We start from the raw sequence: 8910 nt of genomic DNA on the forward strand, positions 1-8910 counted from the left end.
GCACCAACAGGGAGCTCCTGTTGTAGTGCAGCGGAAAGGAATCCAACTAGGAACCATGAGGCTGTGGGTTTGATCCCTGGCCTTGCTCAGGGGGTCAGGGATCTGGTGTTGCCCTGAGCTGTGGGTAGGTTGCGGACACGGCTCGGATCTGGTGTGGGTGTGGCTGTGGCTGCGGTGTAAGCCCGCAGCTGTAGCTCCGATTCAATTCCTATCCTGGGAACCTCCATATGCCAGGAGGGTGGCCCTAAAAACCAAAAAAAAAAAAAAAAAAAATACCAGAAACAAAAAAAACAAGCACCAATAGATTTTTATTCCAACTCCAAGCACTGTGGTTGAGTAAAAGCACCTCAATTTTTCATTACCCCAAGATAACTGCATTTTCATATTCTTTATTTGTAAAGGAGTGATCTGCTGTCGATACAGGTGTTTTTAATTTTTTCATTTCATTCCACCACCATCAGATGCAGCTCCCTCTTTTGTTTAATGAAGGGATAGATAAACTGTCTAACGGTGTCTTCAGAAATTTATAAAGTGTAAATACTGATTTGGTTGGTCTTTCACATGTGTTTAACTGTGAGGCTATTTAACTGTGGATGTGATTTGTCATCCAATATTAAGTTCTTAGTCATTGATTTTTCTGTTAAAAACCATAGGAAAGAGGGAAACTGCAGCTTTCATTACAGACTCCTTGACTGGTAAGCTCTCCAACTGATGAGTTCCAGTAAACTCTGATTATGCCTTTGGGTAGCGGATTTTTTTTTTTTTTTTTTTTTTTTTTGGTCTTTTTGCCATTTCTTGGGCCGCTCCCGCGGCATATGGAGGTTCCCAGGCTAGGGGTCGAATCCGCGCTGTAGCTGCCGGCCTACGCCAAAGCCACAGCAACGCGGGATCCGAGCTGCATCTGAGATCTACACCACAGCTCACGGCAACGCCAGATCCTTAACCCAATGAGCAAGGCCAGGGATCGAACCTGCAACCTCATGGTTCCTAGTCGGATTCGTTAACCACTGCACCACGACGGGAACTCCTTTCTTTTTGTTTTTTTTTTTTTTTGGCTCGCCCCTCCTACCTCTTGATGTGGCCTCCTCTTTGTCTTTGTCTTTTGGAGTAGGATATTTTTTTGAAGGTTTCCGGTCCATTTGGTTGAAGATTGCTCCGCCCCTTTTTAATTTTTTTTTTATTATTTTTATTTTTTTTAAGTCTTTTTCCCATTTCTTGGGCTGCTCTTGTGGCATATGGAGGTTCCCAGGCTAGGGGTCCAGTCGGAGCTGTAGCTGCCAGCCTACGCCAGAGCCACAGCAACTGGGGATCCGAGCTGCGTCTGCAACCTACACCGCAGTTCAGGGCAACCCCGGCTCCCTAACCCACTGAGCAAGGCCAAGGATCGAACCCAAAACCTCATGGTTCCTAGTCGGATTCGTTAACCACTGAGCCATGACGGGAACTCTTTGCTAGGCCTTTAGTTGTGAATTTTGTTGTTTTTAGGAAAGAAGTTGAGCTCCCGTCCTTCCATTCTGCCATCTTATTCCCATCCTGTGCTCATGGGAAGGTAGTGTGTTTCTGCATCAAGGAAGGTGAGCTCATGGTTCCCCCAGGCCCCATGTCGCACCAGATTTAGGCACTGGACACGGATGTCCAGAAAGCATTGAAAGGCCTAAAGAGAGAGACATTTAAGTGTCTCTGGCTTCTTTGAAGCCCTCTTGCCTCACGGCTCCTTCCTCAGTTGTGCTCCAGCAAGACTGGGCCTTGTCAGCCCCCTAGATGATCTACACTCTCTCACTGCCTTGATGGCTCTTCCTGCCCCTCAAAGTCCCATCCCTCCCCATGATGCTGCATTTTCTAAAGAGCAGACTGAGCTCAGGGTACCAGCAAAACTCTCCCGATTTTTCTTAAAAACTTTGATGTTGAGGCTTGTGGCTCAGCGGAAACGAACCTGACTAGTATCCATGAGGATGTGGGTTCGATCCCTGGCCCCACTCAGTGGGTTAAGGATCTGGCATTGCTGTGAGCTGCGGTGTTGGTCATAGATGCAGCTCAGATCTGGCGTTGCTGTGGCTGTGGTGTAGGCTGGCACTTTCAGCTCTGATTAGACCCCTAGCCTGGAACGTCCATATGCCATGGGTGAGGCCTTAAAAAGACAAAAAAGAAAAAGAAAATTTGACGTCAATTGGCATTGAATTTGTTCAGCCTTTGCCTGACCACAGGAAGATCTCAGAAAGTCTTCCCAGGCCCCACACTGGCTGAGGGCCTGACCTCCTGCTTCCTGTCTGCCTAAATCTCTCCTATTTGGGCTTCGGCAAGCTTTATCAATACGGGTGGTTTGGCTGTCGATCTCTTGGGAGGATAGGCCTCAAGTCTGCTCATCTCTGCTGTGCCCCAAGGCCTGGCACACAGCAAATGCTCTGTATATAGACATGAATGATGAACAAAGCCAGGAGATCTGAGCCATCTCTTCAAGTGTCTGAAGTGCTATAGGGGGCAGAAGAGCTTTCCTCTTTTTGCCTATAGAAGGCAAAATGAGGACAAATCAAAGTCAATGTCAAGTTTTGGTTCTAAGTCCAGAAAGATCTAATAATAATATAGGCTGCCTGTGCTACCAACCCAGGTTCTTGGATGCTTGGATGAACAGAAGTTGATATGAGGCCAGACAAGAAATTCAAGCAGGGCTTTACTGGGACTCGTGCTCTAGCACAAGAGGAATGAAAACAGTAAGAGTTTGTCTGACTGGCTCTCCGAGGAGAGGGGGCAGCTTGTCCCTTAAACAGGGTCAGGAAACGGATGGGTCCACAGGTCAGGCTGGAGGCGTGGCTTAGGGGTCTGCCCGCCCCCTGGATGGTGCTGGGGGCAGGGATCCTGCTTACTTCCCTGCTTTTGCTCCTGACACCTCAGAAATGACAAGTTTGGTATCTTGTTCCTTTTCTTTCTTTTTTTCTTTTTCTTTTTCTTCTTCTTCTTCTTCTTCTTTTTTTTTTTTTTTTTTTTTTTTTGGTCTTTTAGGGCCGCACCCGTGGCATATGGAGGTTCCCAGGCTAGGGGTCCAATTGGAGCTGTAGCCACCGGCCTACGCCACAGCCACAGCAACGCGGGATCCAAGATGTGTCTGCAACCTACACCACAGCTCATGCACCGCCAGATCCTTAACCCACTGAGCGAGGCTAGGGATCGAATCCACATCCTGATGGATAGATACTAGTTGGGTTCGCTAACTGCTGAGCCACGACAGAAACTCCGGTATCTTGTTTTTAACTTGCCTCAACTGTGCATGCATGCAACTATTGCTAGTCCTTTATAATTTCATGGTATTCTGTCGCTTAAGAACTTTCTTCAGGGGCAGGCACTGTAGTTAAGGGTCCCATGTTCCTCTCTCACCTCTGACATAGTGAGCTGCTGTCACCAAAGGGCTTTACAAGAAGGCTGGTGGGCTCTCTGTGAAGGGTGGGCTGCAGGGAGAATTCCAGACAGGACAGAAGTTATGAGTTCCCAGGATTCCCAGCGAGCTGGGCCGCTGGGGAAGTCAGGAGGGTGTCTTTCTGGTGGGGGAGGAGGGGTGGATTATTCTTCTCCACTTGAGGAAATTGTTTCTCTTTCAGGCTGGTCTCCCCCATTCACACTTCCCGTCGCAGCCCGACTCTCCTTCTCAGACCTGAGAGCCGCTGTGTGGCTGGCACTGGTGACACCTGGTGGCCAGCTGCACTAGAACAGAGGCAACCCGACCATCGACCTGTTCTGGCCCCTCTGGTTCATTCCAGAGCCTTCGACAATGTCTGGCACAGAGTAGGACCCCCCCCTTTGAGGAAGGAAGGGATGGATGGATGGATGGGTGGGTGGGTGGACACAGACTATAAAGAGGAAGAGGAAGAAAAGATGCTGGCTCTCCGGGCCTGGAGATATAACCAGGTGGACCAACCTGGACCACAGGAGGGGGCCAGACAATTCCACCACTCCAGGGTGTGCAGACGGAAGGGTCTCTTTTGCTTCCTTCCTCTGTGCCTGTCCCTGTGGCTCCTGGAAGGTGAGGGAAGGATCTATTTGGGAAAAAGGCTGAAGTTAATTAAAAGCTGCTCTGCATCTGAGCTTAATTGAGCAATGGATAGAGACCGTGGGCTGGGTTGGCAGTTCCTAGATGAGGCTCCCTTCAGAGAGAGGACACGGAGGCCCAGAGGGGGCAGGACTCTGCTTAAGATTCCTGAAGTCCTCCCCACAACCTCCAGCTAGATGGAGACATCCTTGAGGACAGAGGGCAGAGGGCAGAGGGCAGAGGGCAGAATACCTCCACTCTCGGTCCAGAGAAGATCCATGACACGGTGATGGCCTGTGTTGGCTCTAAAGGGCATCTGCTGGCTGGTTTCCTGTGGGCACCTTCCCTGTGGGCTGGGCAGGGCCTGGCCCTGCTCCGAGCCTGGCTTTCCAGCTTTCCTTCCTAGAGACTGTAATGGGCCCCTTGTCTCGAATGGGCTTGGGATTTTTCTGATGGTTCAAAAAGCCAAGTGAGACAAACTTGCCGGAGTACAAAGATGCTGTCCCCAGCAGCCCTGGATGAACCAGGGGGCACTCGAAAGCCCCAGCAGAGAAGCAGGCATAGATCCATGAGGCCACAGAGAAGAAAGCTGATCTACAGGCACAGGTTCTCCTTGGCATCCTTGGGAGGTGGGTGTGCCCCTAAACCAGACCCTCATGGGTGACAGCTTGAGGGGAACTGGAAGGCTCCAATACCCCACCCCCACCCCGACCCCGACCCCAGTGCCTCCCTCTCCTTCACCCTCAGGGCTAGCTTATTCTTAGCTGCTCTTCTTTCTCCTCCCACCATGTCAGATCCTGGGGTTTGGCATATGCCCAGATATTTATTCACTCAGTAGTCAACAAGTATTTCTTGAGTCCCTTCTCTGTGCCAGACATCTTGCCATAGGAGCTTACATCATGGTTGGAGGAACAGACAATGAACCATGTCAGGCAAAACTCCACGAGTGCTGCTTTTTGTTTTTGTGTTTTTAGGGCTGCCCCCCGTGGCATGTGGAGGTTCCCAGCTCACAGCAACACGGAATCCTTAACCCACTGATCGAGGCCAGGGATCAAACTCGAGTCCTCATGGATGCTAGCCGAGTTCATTAACCGCTGAGCCACGACAGGAACGCCCATAAGTGCAGGGTTAGGAGTACGCCCAGGGCTTAGGAAAAGCAGGACGAGGGTAACCCTTAACGTCAATCTGAAGGAAGTGGAGGTGGTATAGTCTCTAGGCAAGGGGAACCTGTGTACAGGCCAGGAAGAAAGAGAGCCCTGGTATTTTGAATAGCCACAAGAAGTAGCTCTCAACCATGGGAGGCTTGTTAAATATGGGTGCTTGTCCCAGGGATTCTGATTCCTGGACCCGGATTGGGAACCCAGACTCTGCATATTTAACAAGCTCCACCAGTGATTTTGCTGCAGGTGGGATGAGGCGCAGCATGTAAGGGAGCTGTGTGAACGATGGACTGGAGACTGCAGGGGCTCGGCTGTAAAAGCCTGGCGGGTCAGACCCAGGAATTTAATGTTTATACCAAAGGAATCAGAAGGCCACTGAAGAACGTTCATCCAGGGAACAAGAATCTTTGCAAAGATCCTTCTCTAGCTGCAGTGTAGAAAGTGGTTGGAGAGGATGGGACTGCTGGCCAGTGCGGCCTTCCAGCCTGGAGTGGATGTTGGCTTGAATTAAGAAAGAGGCAGTGGGAGATCCCGTTGTGGCACAGTGGTTAACGAATCCGACTAGGAACCATGAGGTTGCAGGTTTGATCCCTGGCCTTGCTTAGTGGGTTAAGGATCTGGCGTTGCCCTGAACTGTGGTGTAGGTGGCAGACTCGGCTCGGATCCCACGTTGCTGTGGCCCTGGCATACGCCGGCGGCTACAGCTCCAATTCAACCCCTAGCCTGGGAACCTCCATATGCCACGGGAATCAGCCCCAGAAAAGGCAAAAAGACCAAAAAAAAAAAAAAAAAAGAAAAAGAAAGAAAGAGGCAGTGGAGGAGTTCTCATTGTGGCTCAGCGGTAAAGAACCTGACTAGTATCCATGAGGACACGGGTTCCATCCATGGCTTCGTTCAGATCCTGTGTTGCCGTGAGCTGCAGTATAGGTCGCAGATGCAGCTTGGATCCCGTGTCGCTGTGGCTGTGGTGTAGGCTGGCAGTTGCAGCTCCGATTCTACCCCTAACCTAGGAACTTGGGCGAAGAGGAGGCACAGGAGCATTCAAAGTCCCTGGTGATGTGCTGGCTGCGAGATAAGGGCAAGGAGGCAGCCAGAGGGCAAGGGAATGGGTGACGAGGAGCCAAAACCTGGTAAGAGAAGTTGGGGTGTAAGGAACCCCCTAAAACCGAGTTCCCCTGCCGAAGTTATGATTAATTTCTCATCTAAAACTTTATTCCCTTTCTTGGCCTGTCCCTGTTCCCCTCAGGACTGGAGAATATCAAAGAAAAGGGGGGCCTGCAACTTGAGCAGGGCCCTAGGGGACCTTCCCAGGGACAAGCCCCTCTGGGTCCCCAGCTTCTTGTTGGGCTTTCCCTGAGTTCCAAAGAGCAGATTCAGGCAATTAATAATTGCAGTAAGTAGTGTTCCTCCTGAGGGGACATAGATAACATGTGAGTTGTTCTGCCAAAACTAAGACCCCTGCCCAGTGAAGGATGGTGACGACACGCTGATGACAAGCATGTAGACTCCAGACCGGACGGAATTAGAAGGTTGATGATTAAGCTTCCTGAAGCATCACCCATTACCTCATCACGGAGGAGTCAGAAAAATGTCCAGGAGCTGAGCTTGCTTCCTGCCACCCTCATTCCGAATGTTGCCTTCAGAACCCCTTGCCCGAAAGCCATTTAGGCATTTTGATCATAAGCTGCCTGGCTCTGCTTGCTGGTGCCCTGCAGTAAACGCTGTAGTTTCCTTCACCACAATCTAGTGTCAGGAGATTGGTTTTGCCGCACTTCGGGCAAGCGGACCCCAAGCGGGTAATAACCGAATCCAATACGGAATCTAAAGGGTCTGAGGTCAGCGCACCGCAGCCACGCCTGTTGCCTGAGAACACAGGCTGAGAGAAGGAAGGTACCACAGGTCAGGGACCCCAGAGTCAGGAGACCCCACAGTCTGGTGCATCCTGAGTCCACAGGAGGTCAGAGACCACCGGAGACGCCTAGCCAGCGGCTAGGTCCATGCTAGCTCCTCCGTCCCGCAGGTGACCCGCCCGAGCGGCTGCCTTTCCCGGCATGCTTCTGGGCGGTCACCTCCCGGGCTCCGTTGCCAAGGGCCCGGCGTCCGCTAGATGGCGCTGCTCCGTGCATCCCGATAGGCCCCGCCTGCCGCTGGGCGGGCGCCGGAAGGATGGGGAAGGACCGGGAAGGACCGGAAGGCCCTGGGGTCGCGGATTCAGGCCGTAGCGCCGCCTCTGGGGCTGATTCGGGCCCGCCCTGCGGCTGCGTTCGGCCCTTGGGAACTGGAGCCACTTTTCAGCTGCCGCTGGCTCCCATCTCAGCGCTTTTGCACCGAGAGTCGGTGTTTTTGCACGCTTCTCCCAGGTGCGTAAAGCAGAGAATTAAGCACCATCGTTGAGAACGCCCTCATCCTCACACCCACACCGGGCGGCGGCGGGGGCGGGGGCGCGGGGTCTGGTGGTCCATTCTATCTCCAAACTGTCTCTTAGGACCCTTCCCTGACCCCTGCCCTTTCTCAAAACCGCTGGCATGACAATTAAAAAAAAGACTCCGGGATCAACCATTTTCCCGTGCTCTAGTTTCCCTTAAAATTAGATGGACATAAAATAGTTGTTAGGACTAAATAATCATTTTCGTTACCAAGCAAGTGGTCAGTAATGATCAGCTATTTAACATTTCTCTTTGTGTTGCTGGAATAGACTCACTGGCCCAAACTCCTCAATGGCTTCTTTTTTTTTTTTTTTTTTCCGGTCTTTTTGCCTTTTCTAGGGCCACACCTGCGGCATATGGAGGTTCCCAGGCTAGGGATCTAATCGGAGCTGTAGCTGCTGGCCTACACCACAGCTCACAGCAACGCGGGATCCTTAACCCACTGAGCAAGGCCAGGGATCGAACCCACAACTTCATGGTTCCTAGTCGGATTCGTTACCCACTGAGTCATGACGAGACGCCTCCTCAGTGGCTTCTGACTGTGCTCAGGATCCAGTGCCACCTTTAGCTTGGCCTCCAACGCCCTTTCATTCCCTTTTCCTGTCACTTTCTATCTCTTCCTTCCTCCCGTCCTTTAGCTTTATCATAGACTCCTCGGTACCCTGGCCTGAATACCCTTTTTCCATTTTCCTTACCTGCTAAAATTCTTCTCACCGTTTGAGACCCATCTCAAAAGCCTTTCTGTCGCATACCTTACAGTGATCCCAAAGCGTTAAGATTTCTAGAATGACATTATTAGAAACAAAATAGAAAGACTAAGGAGCAGTATGCCATGATGATAAATATGTTTGAGCACTCTGTACTTAGTTTTAGGGACAAAAATGGCTGGGGAGGTGACTGAGCTGGAAAATTAGAAGATGAGGGAGGCTGAAAAAAAAAAGAGCTTCCCCTACCCCTTGGCCCAGCTGGTGTCCAGACCCCAAGGAGGCTACCTCCTCAGGAGCCAATGCAGGTCTTTTGAACAGAACTGATTTATAGGTTCTTGGAGGCAGGTTCTCTACACTCATTTGAGCGACTTTTCCAGGTGTGGGAAAGATGCCACTGAATCACCTGCCCACTGGCATCTGGTTCCCTGAAAACCAGAAGCAAACACATATGAAGAGCCAGCCAGATCTGGGGCACCTCAAACTGATGGAGGGTCTGAGCTGGCAACCTCTGTGGGGAATCTAGAACCCTGTAGATCCTTGTAAATAATTGGCCCAATGTCCTTTGGCCCCCAACTAGGTCATCCAATCAAAAGCCTCTG

The sequence above is a fragment of the Sus scrofa genome, chromosome 2, assembly GCF_000003025.6.
Source record: "Sus scrofa isolate TJ Tabasco breed Duroc chromosome 2, Sscrofa11.1, whole genome shotgun sequence".
Taxonomy (NCBI): Eukaryota; Metazoa; Chordata; class Mammalia; order Artiodactyla; family Suidae; genus Sus; species Sus scrofa.